The following is a 20501-nucleotide window of genomic DNA, read 5'->3' as shown; positions in this document are numbered from 1 at the left end:
TTTATTAACTGTTAACTCCCTTGTTTATTAATTAACTGTTAACTCCCCTTGTTTATTAACTGTTAACTCCTTGTCTATTAACTGTTAACTCCCCTTGTTTATTAACTGTTAACTCCCCTTGTTTATTAACTGTTTATTAACTGTTTATTAACTGTTAACTCCCCTTGTTTATTAACTGTTAACTCCCCTTGTTTATTAACTGTTTATTAACTGTTTATTAACTGTTAACTCCCCTTGTTTATTAACTGTTAACTCCCCTTGTTTATTAACTGTTGACTCCCCTTGTTTATTAACTGTTAACTCCCCTTGTCTATTAACTGTTAACTCCCCTTGTTTATTAACTGTTAACTCCCTGTAATTGCATCCTTGTCTCCCAGCGTCCGTCCACACAACCAGTAGAAATGCATAAACATTGAATACATATTTCTGGAGTTGGAAGTGAAATATATAACCAACCCAGTTACACGTGTGTGTCTCCAGTTCTAACTCAGAACAGGGCCTCCCAGTTTCTGTCTCGACACCGCAGGGCCAACTCCATGTTTGAGGAGAGTAAGAAAGGTAACCTGGAGAGAGAATGTATCGAGGAGCTGTGCAACAAGGAGGAGGCAAGGGAGATCTTTGAGAACTACCCGGAGACGGTGAGTGATTCCTGAGGGCCCCTGGCACACTAGTTACAAGATGGCCATGTCAGGGGGGCCCCTGGCACACTAGTTACAAGATGGCCATGTCAGGAGGGACCTGGGGAGAGGGTAGACACTAGATGGTCATGTCAGGAGGGACCTGGGGAGAGGGAGAGGGTAGACACTAGATGGTCATGTCAGGAGGGACCTGGGGAGAGGGAGAGGGTAGACACTAGATGGTAATGTCAGGAGGGACCTGGGGAGAGGGTAGTCACTAGATGGTAATGTCAGGAGGGATCTGGGGAGAGGGAGAGGGTAGACACTAGATGGTCATGTCAGGAGGGACCTGGGGAGAGGGAGAGGGTAGACACTAGATGGTCATGTCAGGAGAGATCTGGGGAGAGGGAGAGGGTAGACACTAGATGGTCATGTCAGGAGGGATCTGGGGAGAGGGAGAGGGTAGACACTAGATGGTAATGTCAGGAGGGATCTGGGGAGAGGGAGAGGGTAGACACTAGATGGTCATGTCAGGAGAGACCTGGGGAGAGGGAGAGGGTAGACACTAGATGGTAATGTCAGGAGGGACCTGGGGAGAGGGAGAGGGTAGACACTAGATGGTCATGTCAGGAGGGACCTGGGGAGAGGGAGAGGGTAGACACTAGATGGTCATGTCAGGAGGGACCTGGGGAGAGGGAGAGGGTAGACACTAGATGGTAATGTCAGGAGAGACCTGGGGAGAGGGAGAGGGTAGACACTAGATGGTCATGTCAGGAGGGACCTGGGGAGAGGGAGAGGGAGAGGGTAGACACTAGATGGTCATGTCAGGAGAGACCTGGGGAGAGGGAGAGGGTAGACACTAGATGGTAATGTCAGGAGGGACCTGGGGAGAGGGAGAGGGTAGACACTAGATGGTCATGTCAGGAGAGACCTGGGGAGAGGGAGAGGGTAGTCACTAGATGGTAATGTCAGGAGAGACCTGGGGAGAGGGAGAGGGTAGACACTAGATGGTAATGTCAGGAGGGACCTGGGGAGAGGGAGAGGGTAGTCACTAGATGGTAATGTCAGGAGGGACCTGGGGAGAGGGAGGGGAGAGGGTAGACACTAGATGGTAATGTCAGGAGGGACCTGGGGAGAGGGAGAGGGTAGACACTAGATGGTCATGTCAGGAGGGACCTGGGGAGAGGGAGAGGGTAGACACTAGATGGTCATGTCAGGAGGGACATGGGGAGAGGGTAGACACTAGATGGTCATGTCAGGAGGGACCTGGGGAGAGGGAGAGGGTAGACACTAGATGGTCATGTCAGGAGGGACATGGGGAGAGGGTAGACACTAGATGGTCATGTCAGGAGGGACAGAGGGAGAGGGAGAGGGTAGTCACTAGATGGTCATGTCAGGAGAGACCTGGGGAGAGGGAGAGGGAGAGGGAGAGGGTAGACACTAGATGGTCATGTCAGGAGGGACAGAGGGAGAGGGAGAGGGTAGACACTAGATGGTCATGTCAGGAGAGACCTGGGGAGAGGGAGAGGGTAGTCACTAGATGGTAATGTCAGGAGGGACCTGGGGAGAGGGAGAGGGTAGACACTAGATGGTAATGTCAGGAGGGATCTGGGGAGAGGGAGAGGGTAGACACTAGATGGTCATGTCAGGAGAGACCTGGGGAGAGGGAGAGGGTAGACACTAGATGGTCATGTCAGGAGGGACCTGGGGAGAGGGAGAGGGTAGACACTAGATGGTCATGTCAGGAGAGATCTGGGGAGAGGGAGAGGGTAGACACTAGATGGTCATGTCAGGAGGGATCTGGGGAGAGGGAGAGGGTAGACACTAGATGGTAATGTCAGGAGGGATCTGGGGAGAGGGAGAGGGTAGACACTAGATGGTCATGTCAGGAGAGACCTGGGGAGAGGGAGAGGGTAGACACTAGATGGTAATGTCAGGAGGGACCTGGGGAGAGGGAGAGGGTAGACACTAGATGGTCATGTCAGGAGGGACCTGGGGAGAGGGAGAGGGTAGACACTAGATGGTCATGTCAGGAGGGACCTGGGGAGAGGGAGAGGGTAGACACTAGATGGTAATGTCAGGAGAGACCTGGGGAGAGGGAGAGGGTAGACACTAGATGGTCATGTCAGGAGGGACCTGGGGAGAGGGAGAGGGAGAGGGTAGACACTAGATGGTCATGTCAGGAGAGACCTGGGGAGAGGGAGAGGGTAGACACTAGATGGTAATGTCAGGAGGGACCTGGGGAGAGGGAGAGGGTAGACACTAGATGGTCATGTCAGGAGAGACCTGGGGAGAGGGAGAGGGTAGACACTAGATGGTCATGTCAGGAGGGACCTGGGGAGAGGGAGAGGGTAGACACTAGATGGTAATGTCAGGAGGGACCTGGGGAGAGGGAGAGGGTAGACACTAGATGGTAATGTCAGGAGGGACCTGGGGAGAGGGAGAGGGTAGACACTAGATGGTCATGTCAGGAGGGACCTGGGGAGAGGGAGAGGGTAGACACTAGATGGTCATGTCAGGAGGGACATGGGGAGAGGGTAGACACTAGATGGTCATGTCAGGAGGGACCTGGGGAGAGGGAGAGGGTAGACACTAGATGGTCATGTCAGGAGGGACATGGGGAGAGGGTAGACACTAGATGGTCATGTCAGGAGGGACAGAGGGAGAGGGAGAGGGTAGTCACTAGATGGTCATGTCAGGAGAGACCTGGGGAGAGGGAGAGGGAGAGGGAGAGGGTAGACACTAGATGGTCATGTCAGGAGGGACAGAGGGAGAGGGAGAGGGTAGACACTAGATGGTCATGTCAGGAGAGACCTGGGGAGAGGGAGAGGGTAGTCACTAGATGGTAATGTCAGGAGGGACCTGGGGAGAGGGAGAGGGTAGTCACTAGATGGTCATGTCAGGAGGGACAGAGGGAGAGGGAGAGGGTAGACACTAGATGGTCATGTCAGGAGAGACCTGGGGAGAGGGAGAGGGTAGTCACTAGATGGTAATGTCAGGAGGGACCTGGGGAGAGGGAGAGGGTAGTCACTAGATGGTCATGTCAGGAGGGATCTGGGGAGAGGGAGAGGGTAGTCACTAGATGGTCATGTCAGGAGAGACCTGGGGAGAGGGAGAGGGTAGTCACTAGATGGTCATGTCAGGAGAGACCTGGGGAGAGGGAGAGGGTAGACACTAGATGGTCATGTCAGGAGGGACCTGGGGAGAGGGAGAGGGTAGACACTAGATGGCCATGTCAGGAGGGACAGAGGGAGAGGGAGAGGATAGACACTAGATGGTCATGTCAGGAGGGACCTGGGGAGAGGGAGAGGGAGAGGGTAGTCACTAGATGGTCATGTCAGGAGGGACCTGGGGAGAGGGAGAGGGTAGTCACTAGATGGTCATGTCAGGAGGGACCTGGGGAGAGGGAGAGGGTAGTCACTAGATGGTCATGTCAGGAGGGACCTGGGGAGAGGGAGAGGGTAGACACTAGATGGTAATGTCAGGAGGGACATGGGGAGAGGGAGAGGGTAGACACTAGATGGTCATGTCAGGAGGGACAGAGGGAGAGGGTAGACACTAGATGGTCATGTCAGGAGGGACCTGGGGAGAGGGAGAGGGTAGTCACTAGATGGTCATGTCAGGAGGGATCTGGGGAGAGGGAGAGGGTAGTCACTAGATGGTCATGTCAGGAGAGACCTGGGGAGAGGGAGAGGGTAGACACTAGATGGTCATGTCAGGAGAGACCTGGGGAGAGGGAGAGGGTAGTCACTAGATGGTCATGTCAGGAGGGACCTGGGGAGAGGGAGAGGGTAGACACTAGATGGCCATGTCAGGAGGGACAGAGGGAGAGGGAGAGGATAGACACTAGATGGTCATGTCAGGAGGGACCTGGGGAGAGGGAGAGGGTAGTCACTAGATGGTCATGTCAGGAGGGACCTGGGGAGAGGGAGAGGGAGAGGGTAGACACTAGATGGTCATGTCAGGAGGGACCTGGGGAGAGGGAGAGGGAGAGGGTAGTCACTAGATGGTCATGTCAGGAGGGACCTGGGGAGAGGGAGAGGGTAGTCACTAGATGGTCATGTCAGGAGGGACCTGGGGAGAGGGTAGACACTAGATGGTCATGTCAGGAGGGACATGGGGAGAGGGAGAGGGTAGACACTAGATGGTCATGTCAGGAGGGACAGAGGGAGAGGGTAGACACTAGATGGTCATGTCAGGAGGGACCTGGGGAGAGGGAGAGGGTAGTCACTAGATGGTCATGTCAGGAGGGACCTGGGGAGAGGGAGAGGGTAGTCACTAGATGGTCATGTCAGGAGGGACCTGGGGAGAGGGAGAGGGTAGACACTAGATGGTCATGTCAATAGGGACCTGGGGAGAGTGTGTGTGTGTGTGTGTGCGTGTGTGTGTGTGTGTGTATGTAACAGACTCAGGTCATTGAACTGTAGCTGAGTGGGACGTTGACTAGTGTTGACGTAGCTGAGTGGGACGTTGACTAGTGTTGACGTAGCTGAGTGGGACGTTGACTAGTGTTGACGTAGCTGAGTGGGACGTTGACTAGTGTTGACGTAGCTGAGTGGGACGTTGACTAGTGTTGACGTAGCTGAGTGGGACGTTGACTAGTGTTGACGTAGCTGAGTGGGGCGTTGACTAGTGTTGACGTAGCTGAGTGGGACGTTGACTAGTGTTGACGTAGCTGAGTGGGACGTTGACTAGTGTTGACGTAGCTGAGTGGGGTGGAGCGGGGCGTTGACGTAGCTGAGTGGGGCGTTGACTAGTGTTGACGTAGCTGAGTGGGACGTTGACTAGTGTTGACGTAGCTGAGTGGGACGTTGACTAGTGTTGACGTAGCTGAGTGGGGTGGAGCGGGGCGTTGACTAGTGTTGACGTAGCTGAGTGGGATGGAGTGGGACGTTGACTAGTGTTGACGTAGCTGAGTGGGATGGAGCGGGACGTTGACTAGTGTTGACGTAGCTGAGTGGGACGTTGACTAGTGTTGACGTAGCTGAGTGGGGCGTTGACTAGTGTTGACGTAGCTGAGTGGGGTGGAGCGGGCGTTGACGTAGCTGAGTGGGGCGTTGACTGGTGTTGACGTAGCTGAGTGGGATGGAGCGGGACGTTGACTAGTGTTGACGTAGCTGAGTGGGATGGAGCGGGACGTTGACTAGTGTTGACGTAGCTGAGTGGGGTGGAGCGGGGCGTTGACGTAGCTGAGTGGGATGGAGCAGGACGTTGACTAGTGTTGACGTAGATGAGTGGGACGTTGACTAGTGTTGACGTAGCTGAGTGGGATGGAGCGGGACGTTGACTAGTGTTGACGTAGCTGAGTGGGACGTTGACTAGTGTTGACGTAGCTGAGTGGGACGTTGACTAGTGTTGACGTAGCTGAGTGGGGTGGAGCGGGGCGTTGACGTAGCTGAGTGGGACGTTGACTAGTGTTGACGTAGCTGAGTGGGATGGAGCGGGACGTTGACTAGTGTTGACGTAGCTGAGTGGGATGGAGCGGGACGTTGACTAGTGTTGACGTAGCTGAGTGGGGTGGAGCGGGGCGTTGACGTAGCTGAGTGGGATGGAGCAGGACGTTGACTAGTGTTGACGTAGCTGAGAGGGACGTTGACTAGTGTTGACGTAGCTGAGTGGGATGGAGCGGGACGTTGACTAGTGTTGACGTAGCTGAGCGGGACGTTGACTAGTGTTGACGTAGCTGAGTTATGTGGAGCGGGGCGTTGACTAGTGTTGACGTAGCTGAGTGGGATGGAGCGGGACGTTGACTAGTGTTGACGTAGCTGAGTGGGGTGGAGCGGGGCGTTGACTAGTGTTGACGTAGCTGAGTGGGATGGAGCAGGACGTTGACTAGTGTTGACGTAGCTGAGTGGGGTGGAGCGGGACGTTGACTAGTGTTGACGTAGCTGAGTGGGACGTTGACTAGTGTTGACGTAGCTGAGTGGGGTGGAGCGGGGCGTTGACGTAGCTGAGTGGGATGTTGACTAGTGTTGACGTAGCTGAGTGGGGTGGAGCGGGGCGTTGACGTAGCTGAGTGGGACGTTGACTAGTGTTGACGTAGCTGAGTGGGATGGAGTGGGACGTTGACTAGTGTTGACGTAGCTGAGTGGGACGTTGACTAGTGTTGACGTAGCTGAGTGGGATGGAGCGGGACGTTGACTAGTGTTGACGTAGCTGAGTGGGACGTTGACTAGTGTTGACGTAGCTGAGTGGGGTGGAGCGGGACGTTGACTAGTGTTGACGTAGCTGAGTGGGGCGTTGACTAGTGTTGACGTAGCTGAGTGGGATGTTGACTAGTGTTGACGTAGCTGAGTGGGACGTTGACTAGTGTTGACGTAGCTGAGTGGGGTGGAGCGGGGCGTTGACGTAGCTGAGTGGGATGGAGCTGAGTGGGGTGGAGCGGGGCGTTGACTAGCTGAGTGGGATGGAGCGGGACGTTGACTAGTGTTGACGTAGCTGAGTGGGATGGAGCGGGACGTTGACGTAGCTGAGTGGGATGGAGCAGGACGTTGACTAGTGTTGATGTAGCTGAGTGGGATGGAGCGGGACGTTGACTAGTGTTGACGTAGCTGAGTGGGACGTTGACTAGTGTTGACGTAGCTGAGTGGGATGGAGCGGGACGTTGACTAGTGTTGACGTAGCTGAGTGGGACGTTGACTAGTGTTGACGTAGCTGAGTGGGGTGGAGCGGGACGTTGACTAGTGTTGACGTAGCTGAGTGGGATGGAGTGGGGCGTTGACTAGTGTTGACGTAGCTGAGTGGGATGGAGCGGGACGTTGACTAGTGTTGACGTAGCTGAGTGGGATGGAGCGGGACGTTGACTAGTGTTGACGTAGCTGAGTGGGGTGGAGCGGGGCGTTGACGTAGCTGAGTGGGATGGAGCGGTGCGTTGACATAGCTGAGTGGGATGGAGCGGGGCGTTGACGTAGCTGAGTGGGATGGAGCGGTGCGTTGACTAGTGTTGACGTAGCTGAGTGGGATGGAGCGGGGCATTGACGTAGCTGAGTGGGATGGAGCGGTGCGTTGACTAGTGTTGACGTAGCTGAGTGGGATGGAGCGGGACGTTGACATAGCTGAGTGGGATGGAGCGGTGCGTTGACTAGTGTTGACCTAGCTGAGTGGGATGGAGCGGTGCGTTGACATAGCTGAGTGGGATGGAGCGGTGCGTTGACTAGTGTTGACGTAGCTGAGTGGGATGGAGCGGGACGTTGACATAGCTGAGTGGGATGGAGCGGGACGTTGACATAGCTGAGTGGGATGGAGCGGGGCGTTGACCTCAAGCTGTTGACTGGTTTATGAACCCAGACGGACTAAGAACCCAGACGGACTAAGAACCCAGACGGACTAAGAACCAAGACGGACTAAGAACCCAGACGGACTAAGAACCCAGATGGACTAAGAACCAAGACGGACTAAGAACCCAGACGGACTAAGAACCCAGACGGACTAAGAACCCAGACGGACTAAGAACCCAGATGGACTAAGAACCCAGACGGACTAAGAACCCAGACGGACACGAGGCATCTGCTAATAATGTCTCCTCTCTTTTTACAGGAACACTTCTATCCTCAGTATGTCTGTAAGTTTCAACCCTTCAACCCCACTCTGTTGAAGTCCTGTCCTCACTCTGCTAATATAACCCCACTCTGTTGAAGTCCTGTCCTCACTCTGCTAATATAACCCCACTCTGTTGAAGTCCTGTCCTCACTCTGCTAATATAACCCCACTCTGTTGAAGTCCTGTCCTCACTCTGCTAATATAACCCCACTCTGTTGAAGTCCTGTCCTCACTCTGCTAATACAACCCCACTCTGTTGAAGTCCTGTCCTCACTCTGCTAATACAACCCCACTCTGTTGAAGTCCTGTCCTCACTCTGCTAATACAACCCCACTCTGTTGAAGTCCTGTCCTCACTCTGCTAATATAACCCCACTCTGTTGAAGTCCTGTCCTCACTCTGCTAATACAACCCCACTCTGTTGAAGTCCTGTCCTCACTCTGCTAATATAACCCCACTCTGTCCTCACTCTGCTAATACAACCCCACTCTGTTGAAGTCCTGTCCTCACTCTGCTAATACAACCCCACTCTGTTGAAGTCCTGTCCTCACTCTGCTAATATAACCCCACTCTGTTGAAGTCCTGTCCTCACTCTGCTAATATAACCCCACTCTGTTGAAGTCCTGTCCTCACTCTGCTAATATAACCCCACTCTGTTGAAGTCCTGTCCTCACTCTGCTAATACAACCCCACTCTGTTGAAGTCCTGTCCTCACTCTGCTAATATAACCCCACTCTGTCCTCACTCTGCTAATACAACCCCACTCTGTTGAAGTCCTGTCCTCACAGGTGATGTCAGCTAATATAACCCCACTGTGTTGTCTGTCTGTCTGATGTCAGCTAATATAACCCCACTGTGTTGTCTGTCTGATGTCAGCTAATATAACCCCACTGTGTTGTCTGTCTGATGTCAGCTGATATAACCCCACTGTGTTGTTGTCTGTCTGATGTCAGCTAATATAACCCCACTGTGTTGTTGTCTGTCTGATGTCAGCTAATATAACCCCACTGTGTTGTCTGTCTGATGTCAGCTAATATAACCCCACTGTGTTGTCTGTCTGTCTGATGTCAGCTAATATAACCCCACTGTGTTGTTGTCTGTCTGATGTCAGCTAATATAACCCCACTGTGTTGTCTGTCTGATGTCAGCTAATATAACCCCACTGTGTTGTCTGTCTGATGTCAGCTAATATAACCCCACTGTGTTGTCTGTCTGTCTGATGTCAGCTAATATAACCCCACTGTGTTGTTGTCTGTCTGATGTCAGCTAATATAACCCCACTGTGTTGTCTGTCTGTCTGATGTCAGCTAATATAACCCCACTGTGTTGTTGTCTGTCTGATGTCAGCTAATATAACCCCACTGTGTTGTTGTCTGTCTGTCTGATGTCAGCTAATATAACCCCACTGTGTTGTCTGTCTGATGTCAGCTAATATAACCCCACTGTGTTGTCTGTCTGTCTGATGTCAGCTAATATAACCCCACTGTGTTGTTGTCTGATGTCAGCTAATATAACCCCACTGTGTTGTCTGTCTGATGTCAGCTAATATAACCCCACTGTGTTGTTGTCTGTCTGATGTCAGCTAATATAACCCCACTGTGTTGTTGTCTGATGTCAGCTAATATAACCCCACTGTGTTGTTGTCTGTCTGATGTCAGCTAATATAACCCCACTGTGTTGTCTGTCTGATGTCAGCTAATATAACCCCACTGTGTTGTCTGTCTGATGTCAGCTAATATAACCCCACTGTGTTGTTGTCTGATGTCAGCTAATATAACCCCACTGTGTTGTTGTCTGATGTCAGCTAATATAACCCCACTGTGTTGTCTGTCTGTCTGATGTCAGCTAATATAACCCCACTGTGTTGTCTGTCTGTCTGATGTCAGCTAATATAACCCCACTGTGTTGTTGTCTGTCTGATGTCAGCTAATATAACCCCACTGTGTTGTCTGTCTGATGTCAGCTAATATAACCCCACTGTGTTGTCTGTCTGATGTCAGCTAATATAACCCCACTGTGTTGTCTGTCTGATGTCAGCTAATATAACCCCACTGTGTTGTTGTCTGTCTGATGTCAGCTAATATAACCCCACTGTGTTGTCTGTCTGTCTGATGTCAGCTAATATAACCCCACTGTGTTGTTGTCTGTCTGATGTCAGCTAATATAACCCCACTGTGTTGTCTGTCTGTCTGTCTGATGTCAGCTAATATAACCCCACTGTGTTGTCTGTCTGATGTCAGCTAATATAACCCCACTGTGTTGTCTGTCTGTCTGATGTCAGCTAATATAACCCCACTGTGTTGTTGTCTGATGTCAGCTAATATAACCCCACTGTGTTGTCTGTCTGTCTGATGTTAGCTAATATAACCCCACTGTGTTGTCTGTCTGATGTCAGCTAATATAACCCCACTGTGTTGTCTGTCTGATGTCAGCTAATATAACCCCACTGTGTTGTTGTCTGTCTGATGTCAGCTAATATAACCCCACTGTGTTGTTGTCTGATGTCAGCTAATATAACCCCACTGTGTTGTTGTCTGTCTGATGTCAGCTAATATAACCCCACTGTGTTGTCTGTCTGATGTCAGCTAATATAACCCCACTGTGTTGTCTGTCTGATGTCAGCTAATATAACCCCACTGTGTTGTTGTCTGATGTCAGCTAATATAACCCCACTGTGTTGTTGTCTGATGTCAGCTAATATAACCCCACTGTGTTGTTGTCTGTCTGATGTCAGCTAATATAACCCCACTGTGTTGTCTGTCTGATGTCAGCTAATATAACCCCACTGTGTTGTCTGTCTGATGTCAGCTAATATAACCCCACTGTGTTGTTGTCTGATGTCAGCTAATATAACCCCACTGTGTTGTTGTCTGATGTCAGCTAATATAACCCCACTGTGTTGTTGTCTGTCTGTCTGATGTCAGCTAATATAACCCCACTGTGTTGTCTGTCTGATGTCAGCTAATATAACCCCACTGTGTTGTCTGTCTGATGTCAGCTAATATAACCCCACTGTGTTGTTGTCTGATGTCAGCTAATATAACCCCACTGTGTTGTTGTCTGTCTGATGTCAGCTAATATAACCCCACTGTGTTGTCTGTCTGATGTCAGCTAATATAACCCCACTGTGTTGTCTGTCTGATGTCAGCTAATATAACCCCACTGTGTTGTTGTCTGATGTCAGCTAATATAACCCCACTGTGTTGTTGTCTGATGTCAGCTAATATAACCCCACTGTGTTGTTGTCTGTCTGTCTGATGTCAGCTAATATAACCCCACTGTGTTGTCTGTCTGATGTCAGCTAATATAACCCCACTGTGTTGTTGTCTGTCTGTCTGATGTCAGCTAATATTTAGAGACTGTGTTGTCTGTCTGATGTCAGCTAATATAACCCCACTGTGTTGTCTGTCTGATGTCAGCTAATATAACCCCACTGTGTTGTTGTCTGTCTGATGTCAGCTAATATAACCCCACTGTGTTGTTGTCTGTCTGATGTCAGCTAATATAACCCCACTGTGTTGTTGTCTGATGTCAGCTAATATAACCCCACTGTGTTGTCTGTCTGTCTGATGTCAGCTAATATAACCCCACTGTGTTGTCTGTCTGATGTCAGCTAATATAACCCCACTGTGTTGTGTTTCAGTTTGTCTGGGTTCACATCGTGTGGGCATCAACAACCAGAACTTGGAGACTCCAACGTCCTTCAAACCTCAGAACCTGTGTCAAAGGTTGGTGGGGTTCAGAGGTCAGGGCTACGGGTTGGTTTAGAGACGGTTGGTGGGGTTCAGAGGTCAGGGCTACGGGTTGGTTTAGAGACGGTTGGTGGGGTTCAGAGGTCAGGGCTACGGGTTGGTTTAGAGACGGTTGGTGGGGTTCAGAGGTCAGGGCTACGGGTTGGTTTAGAGACGGTTGTTGGGGTTTAGAGGTCAGGATACATGGTTTAGAGGACTTGGTGGGGTTCAGAGGTCAGGGCTACGGGTTGGTTTAGAGACGGTTGTTGGGGTTCAGAGGTCAGGGCTACGGGTTGGTTTAGAGACGGTTGGTGGGGTTCAGAGGTCAGGGCTATGAGTTGGTTTAGAGACGGTTGTTGGGGTTCAGAGGTCAGGGCTACGGGTTGGTTTAGAGACAGTTGTTGGGGTTCAGAGGTCAGGGCTACGGTTTGGTTTAGAGACGGTTGTTGGGGTTCAGAGGTCAGGGCTATGGGTTGGTTTAGAGAAGGGTTGTCAACTAAAATCATTCCCCGCGGGCCTCATTTAGTCTTCAATGAGGTCTGTAGTTTAATTTTTTTAAATGGAAAAAGTTGTCACCTCCATTTTCTGGTTTAGTGGTAGGATGCTGGTTTAGGGGTAGGATGCTGGTTTAGGGGTAGGATGCTGGTTTAGGGGTATGATGCTGGTTTAGTGGTCATATGTTTGACCCTCCCTGGTTTAGGGGTAGGATGCTGGTTTAGTGGTAGGATGCTGGTTTAGTGGTATGATGCCGGTTTAGTGGTCATATGTTTGACCCTCCCTGGTTTAGGGGTAGGATGCTGGTTTAGTGGTAGGATGATGGTTTAGGGGTAGGATGCTGGTTTAGGGGTAGGATGCTGGTTTAGGGGTAGGATGCTGGTTTAGTGGTAGGATGCTGGTTTAGGGGTAGGATGATGGTTTAGTGGTAGGATGCTGGTTTAGGGGTAGGATGCTGGTTTAGGGGTAGGATGCTGGTTTAGGGGTAGGATGCTGGTTTAGTGGTAGGATGCTGGTTTAGGGGTAGGATGATGGTTTAGGGGTAGGATGATGGTTTAGGGGTAGGATGCTGGTTTAGTGGTAGGATGCTGGTTTAGTGGTAGGATGCTGGTTTAGGGGTAGGATGCTGGTTTAGTGGTCATATGTTTGACCCCCCTGGTTTAGGGGTAGGAAGCTGGTTTAGGGGTAGGATGCTGGTTTAGGGGTAGGATGCTGGTTTAGTGGTCATATGTTTGACCCCCCTGGTTTAGGGGTAGGATGATGGTTTAGGGGTAGGATGCTGGTTTAGTGGTCATATGTTTGACCCTCCCTGGTTTAGGGGTAGGATGCTGGTTTAGGGGTAGGATGCTGGTTTAGGGGTAGGATGCTGGTTTAGGGGTAGGATGCTGGTTTAGTGGTAGGATGCTGGTTTAGGGGTAGGATGCTGGTTTAGTGGTAGGATGCTGGTTTAGTGGTAGGATGCTGGTTTAGGGGTAGGATGCTGGTTTAGTGGTCATATGTTTGACCCCCCTGGTTTAGGGGTAGGATGCTGGTTTAGGGGTAGGATGCTGGTTTAGGGGTAGGATGCTGGTTTAGTGGTAGGATGCTGGTTTAGGGGTAGGATGCTGGTTTAGGGGTAGGATGCTGGTTTAGGGGTAGGATGCTGGTTTAGGGGTAGGATGCTGGTTTAGTGGTAGGATGCTGGTTTAGTGGTAGGATGCTGGTTTAGGGGTAGGATGCTGGTTTAGGGGTAGGATGCTGGTTTAGTGGTATGATGCTGGTTTAGTGGTAGGATGCTGGTTTAGGGGTAGGATGCTGGTTTAGGGGTAGGATGCTGGTTTAGTGGTAGGATGCTGGTTTAGGGGTAGGATGCTGGTTTAGGGGTAGGATGCTGGCCCATGGGTTGTATGTTTGACCCCCTGGTTTAGGGGTAGGATGCTGGTTTTGGGGTAGGATGCTGGTTTAGGGGTAGGATGCTGGCCCATGGGTTGTATGTTTGACCCCCTGGTTTAGGGGTAGGATGCTGGTTTAGGGGTAGGATGCTGGTTTAGTGGTAGGATGCTGGTTTAGGGGTAGGATGCTGGTTTAGGGGTAGGAGGCTGGCCCATGGGTTGTATGCTCGACCCCCCTGGTTTAGGGGTAGGATGCTGGTTTAGGGGTAGGAGGCTGGCCCATGGGTTGTATGTTTGACCCCCCTGGTTTAGTGGTAGGATGCTGGTTTAGGGGTAGGATGCTGGTTTAGTGGTAGGATGTTGGTTTAGTGGACATATGTTTGACCCCCCTGGTTTAGGGGTAGGATGCCGGTTTAGGGGTAGGACCCACGGACCGTATGTTTGTATAGTCCTGTCTGGATACCTGTATGTGTTCTGTATAGTCCTGTTTGGATACCTGTATGTGTTCTGTATAGTCCTGTCCTGTCTGGATACATGTATGTGTTCTTTATAGTCCTGTCTGGATACCTGTATGTGTTCTGTATAGTCCTGTCTGGATACCTGTGTGTGTTCTGTATAGTCCTGTCTGGATACCTGTATGTGTTCTGTACAGTCCTGTCTGGATTCCTGTGTGTGTTCTGTATAGTCATGTCCTGTCTGGATACCTGTATGTGTTCTGTATAGTCCTGTCTGAATACCTGTATGTGTGTCCTGTATAGTCCTGTCTGGATACCTGTATGTGTTCTGTATAGTCCTGTCTGGATACCTGTATGTGTTCTGTATAGTCCTGTCTGGATACCTGTATAGTCCTGTCTGAATACCTGTATGTGTTCTGTATAGTCCTGTCTGGATACATGTATGTGTTCTCTATAGTCCTGTCTGGATACCTGTATGTGTTCTCTATAGTCCTGTCTGGATACCTGTATGTGTTCTGTATAGTCCTGTCTGGATTCCTGTGTGTGTTCTGTATAGTCATGTCCTGTCTGGATACCTGTATGTGTTCTGTATAATCCTGTCTGAATACCTGTATGTGTGTTCTGTATAGTCCTGTCTGGATACCTGTATGTGTTCTGTATAGTCCTGTTTGGATACCTGTATGTGTTCTGTATAGTCCTGTGGATACCTGTATGTGTTCTGTATAGTCCTGTCTGAATACCTGTATGTGCTCTGTATAGTCCTGTCTGGATACCTGTATGTGTTCTGTATAGTCCTGTCTGGATACCTGTGTGTGTTCTGTATAGTCCTGTCTGGATACCTGTGTGTGTTCTGTATAGTCCTGTCTGGATACCTGTATGTGTTCTGTCTGGATACCTGTATAGTCCTGTCTGGATACCTGTATGTGTTCTGTATAGTCCTGTCCTGTCTGGATACCTGTATGTGTTCTGTATAGTCCTGTCTGGATACCTGTATGTGTTCTGTATAGTCCTGTCTGGATACCTGTATGTGTTCTGTATAGTCCTGTCTGGATACCTGTATGTGTTCTGTATAGTCCTGTCTGGATACCTGTATAGTCCTGTCTGAATACCTGTATGTGTTCTGTATAGTCCTGTCTGGATACCTGTGTGTGTTCTGTATAGTCCTGTCTGGATACCTGTGTGTGTTCTGTATAGTCCTGTTTGGATACCTGTATGTGTTCTGTATAGTCCTGTCTGGATACCTGTATGTGTTCTGTATAGTCCTGTCTGTATACCTGTATGTGTTCTGTATAGTCCTGTCTGTATACCTGTATGTGTTCTGTATAGTCCTGTCTGGATACCTGTATGTGTTCTGTATAGTCCTGTCTGGATACCTGTATGTGTTCTGTATAGTCCTGTCTGAATACCTGTATGTGCTCTGTATAGTCCTGTCTGGATACCTGTATGTGTTCTGTATAGTCCTGTCTGGATACCTGTGTGTGTTCTGTATAGTCCTGTCTGGATACCTGTGTGTGTTCTGTATAGTCCTGTCTGGATACCTGTATGTGTTCTGTATAGTCCTGTCTGGATACCTGTATGTGATCTGTATAGTCCTGTCTGGATACCTGTATGTGTTCTGTATAGTCCTGTCTGGATACCTGTATGTGTTCTGTATAGTCCTGGCTGGATACCTGTATGTGTTCTGTATAGTCCTGTCTGGATACCTGTATGTGTTCTGTATAGTCCTGTCTGGATACCTGTATGTGTTCTGTACAGTCCTGTCTGGATTCCTGTGTGTGTTCTGTATAGTCATGTCCTGTCTGGATACCTGTATGTGTTCTGTATAGTCCTGTCTGAATACCTGTATGTGTGTTCTGTATAGTCCTGTCTGGATACCTGTATGTGTTCTGTATAGTCCTGTCTGGATACCTGTATGTGTTCTGTATAGTTCTGTCTGGATACCTGTATAGTCCTGTCTGAATACCTGTATGTGTTCTGTATAGTCCTGTCTGGATACATGTATGTGTTCTCTATAGTCCTGTCTGGATACCTGTATGTGTTCTGTATAGTCCTGTCTGGATACCTGTGTGTGTTCTGTATAGTCCTGTCTGGATACCTGTATGTGTTCTGTATAGTCCTGTCTGGATTCCTGTGTGTGTTCTGTATAGTCATGTCCTGTCTGGATACCTGTATGTGTTCTGTATAATCCTGTCTGAATACCTGTATGTGTGTTCTGTATAGTCCTGTCTGGATACCTGTATGTGTTCTGTATAGTCCTGTCTGGATACCTGTATGTGTTCTGTATAGTCCTGTCTGGATACCTGTATGTGTGTTCTGTACAGTCCTGTCTGGATTCCTGTGTGTGTTCTGTATAGTCATGTCCTGTCTGGATACCTGTATGTGTTCTGTATAGTCCTGTCTGAATACCTGTATGTGTGTTCTGTATAGTCCTGTCTGGATACCTGTATGTGTTCTGTATAGTCCTGTCTGGATACCTGTATGTGTTCTGTATAGTCCTGTCTGGATACCTGTATAGTCCTGTCTGAATACCTGTATGTGTTCTGTATAGTCCTGTCTGGATACATGTATGTGTTCTCTATAGTCCTGTCTGGATACCTGTATGTGTTCTCTATGGTCCTGTCTGGATACCTGTATGTGTTCTGTATAGTCCTGTCTGGATTCCTGTGTGTGTTCTGTATAGTCATGTCCTGTCTGGATACCTGTATGTGTTCTGTATAATCCTGTCTGAATACCTGTATGTGTGTTCTGTATAGTCCTGTCTGGATACCTGTATGTGTTCTGTATAGTCCTGTCTGGATACCTGTATGTGTTCTGTATAGTCCTGTCTGGATACCTGTATAGTCCTGTCTGAATACCTGTATGTGTTCTGTATAGTCCTGTCTGGATACCTGTGTGTGTTCTGTATAGTCCTGTCTGGATACCTGTGTGTGTTCTGTATAGTCCTGTTTGGATACCTGTATGTGTTCTGTATAGTCCTGTGGATACCTGTATGTGTTCTGTATAGTCCTGTCTGTATACCTGTATGTGTTCTGTATAGTCCTGTCTGTATACCTGTATGTGTTCTGTATAGTCCTGTCTGGATACCTGTATGTGTTCTGTATAGTCCTGTCTGTATACCTGTATGTGTTCTGTATAGTCCTGTCTGGATACCTGTATGTGTTCTGTATAGTCCTGTCTGATACCTGTATGTGTTCTGTATAGTCCTGTCTGAATACCTGTATGTGCTCTGTATAGTCCTGTCTGGATACCTGTATGTGTTCTGTATAGTCCTGTCTGGATACCTGTGTGTGTTCTGTATAGTCCTGTCTGGATACCTGTGTGTGTTCTGTATAGTCCTGTCTGGATACCTGTATGTGTTCTGTATAGTCCTGTCTGGATACCTGTATGTGTTCTGTATAGTCCTGTCCTGTCTGGATACCTGTATGTGTTCTGTATAGTCCTGTCTGGATACCTGTATGTGTTCTGTATAGTCCTGTCTGGATACCTGTATGTGTTCTGTATAGTCCTGTCTGGATACCTGTATGTGTTCTGTATAGTCCTGTCTGGATACCTGTATAGTCCTGTCTGAAAACCTGTATGTGTTCTGTATAGTCCTGTCTGGATACCTGTGTGTGTTCTGTATAGTCCTGTCTGGATACCTGTGTGTGTTCTGTATAGTCCTGTTTGGATACCTGTATGTGTTCTGTATAGTCCTGTCTGGATACCTGTATGTGTTCTGTATAGTCCTGTCTGTATACCTGTATGTGTTCTGTATAGTCCTGTCTGTATACCTGTATGTGTTCTGTATAGTCCTGTCTGGATACCTGTATGTGTTCTGTATAGTCCTGTCTGTATACCTGTATGTGTTCTGTATAGTCCTGTCTGGATACCTGTATGTGTTCTGTATAGTCCTGTCTGGATACCTGTATGTGTTCTGTATAGTCCTGTCTGAATACCTGTATGTGCTCTGTATAGTCCTGTCTGGATTCCTGTATGTGTTCTGTATAGTCCTGTCTGGATACCTGTGTGTGTTCTGTATAGTCCTGTCTGGATACCTGTGTGTGTTCTGTATAGTCCTGTCTGGATACCTGTATGTGTTCTGTATAGTCCTGTCCTGTCTGGATACCTGTATGTGTTCTGTATAGTCCTGTCTGGATACCTGTATGTGTTCTGTATAGTCCTGGCTGGATACCTGTATGTGTTCTGTATAGTCCTGTCTGGATACCTGTATGTGTTCTGTATAGTCCTGTCTGGATACCTGTATGTGTTCTGTACAGTCCTGTCTGGATTCCTGTGTGTGTTCTGTATAGTCATGTCCTGTCTGGATACCTGTATGTGTTCTGTATAGTCCTGTCTGAATACCTGTATGTGTGTTCTGTATAGTCCTGTCTGGATACCTGTATGTGTTCTGTATAGTCCTGTCTGGATACCTGTATGTGTTCTGTATAGTCCTGTCTGGATACCTGTATAGTCCTGTCTGAATACCTGTATGTGTTCTGTATAGTCCTGTCTGGATACATGTATGTGTTCTCTATAGTCCTGTCTGGATACCTGTATGTGTTCTGTATAGTCCTGTCTGGATACCTGTGTGTGTTCTGTATAGTCCTGTCTGGATACCTGTATGTGTTCTGTATAGTCCTGTCTGGATTCCTGTGTGTGTTCTGTATAGTCATGTCCTGTCTGGATACCTGTATGTGTTCTGTATAATCCTGTCTGAATACCTGTATGTGTGTTCTGTATAGTCCTGTCTGGATACCTGTATGTGTTCTGTATAGTCCTGTCTGGATACCTGTATGTGTTCTGTATAGTCCTGTCTGGATACCTGTATAGTCCTGTCTGAATACCTGTATGTGTTCTGTATAGTCCTGTCTGGATACCTGTGTGTGTTCTGTATAGTCCTGTCTGGATACCTGTGTGTGTTCTGTATAGTCCTGTTTGGATACCTGTATGTGTTCTGTATAGTCCTGTCTGGATACCTGTATGTGCTCTGTATAGTCCTGTCTGTATACCTGTATGTGTTCTGTATAGTCCTGTCTGGATACCTGTATGTGTTCTGTATAGTCCTGTCTGTATACCTGTATGTGTTCTGTATAGTCCTGTCTGGATACCTGTATGTGTTCTGTATAGTCCTGTCTGGATACCTGTATGTGTTCTGTATAGTCCTGTCTGAATACCTGTATGTGCTCTTTATAGTCCTGTCTGGATACCTGTATGTGTTCTGTATAGTCCTGTCTGGATACCTGTGTGTGTTCTGTATAGTCCTGTCTGGATACCTGTGTGTGTTCTGTATAGTCCTGTCTGGATACCTGTATGTGTTCTGTATAGTCCTGTCTGGATACCTGTATGTGTTCTGTATAGTCCTGTCCTGTCTGGATACCTGTATGTGTTCTGTATAGTCCTGTCTGGATACCTGTATGTGTTCTGTATAGTCCTGTCTGGATACCTGTATGTGTTCTGTATAGTCCTGTCTGGATACCTGTATGTGTTCTGTATAGTCCTGTCTGGATACCTGTATGTGTTCTGTATAGTCCTGTCTGAATACCTGTATGTGCTCTGTATAGTCCTGTCTGGATTCCTGTATGTGTTCTGTATAGTCCTGTCTGGATACCTGTGTGTGTTCTGTATAGTCCTGTCTTGATACCTGTGTGTGTTCTGTATAGTCCTGTCTGGATACCTGTATGTGTTCTGTATAGTCCTGTCTGGATACCTGTATGTGTTCTGTATAGTCCTGTCCTGTCTGGATACCTGTATGTGTTCTGTATAGTCCTGTCTGGATACCTGTATGTGTTCTGTATAGTCCTGGCTGGATACCTGTATGTGTTCTGTATAGTCCTGTCTGGATACCTGTATGTGTTCTGTATAGTCCTGTCTGGATACCTGTATGTGTTCTGTACAGTCCTGTCTGGATTCCTGTGTGTGTTCTGTATAGTCATGTCCTGTCTGGATACCTGTATGTGTTCTGTATAGTCCTGTCTGAATACCTGTATGTGTGTTCTGTATAGTCCTGTCTGGATACCTGTATGTGTTCTGTATAGTCCTGTCTGGATACCTGTATGTGTTCTGTATAGTCCTGTCTGGATACCTGTATAGTCCTGTCTGAATACCTGTATGTGTTCTGTATAGTCCTGTCTGGATACATGTATGTGTTCTCTATAGTCCTGTCTGGATACCTGTATGTGTTCTGTATAGTCCTGTCTGGATACCTGTGTGTGTTCTGTATAGTCCTGTCTGGATACCTGTATGTGTTCTGTATAGTCCTGTCTGGATTCCTGTGTGTGTTCTGTATAGTCATGTCCTGTCTGGATACCTGTATGTG

At 48.7% G+C, this 20501-nt stretch overlaps 1 pseudogene; it reads left to right on the top strand.

Annotated features, from left to right (window-relative positions):
* The first annotated feature begins 432 nt into the window (after positions 1 to 432).
* Positions 433 to 20501, top strand: part of LOC124027623 — a 47653-nt pseudogene continuing 27584 nt past the window's right edge.

The sequence above is a fragment of the Oncorhynchus gorbuscha genome, unplaced genomic scaffold (assembly GCF_021184085.1).
Source record: "Oncorhynchus gorbuscha isolate QuinsamMale2020 ecotype Even-year unplaced genomic scaffold, OgorEven_v1.0 Un_scaffold_3396, whole genome shotgun sequence".
Lineage (NCBI taxonomy): Eukaryota > Metazoa > Chordata > Actinopteri > Salmoniformes > Salmonidae > Oncorhynchus > Oncorhynchus gorbuscha.
This window is presented reverse-complemented; position numbering and strand designations above follow the sequence as displayed.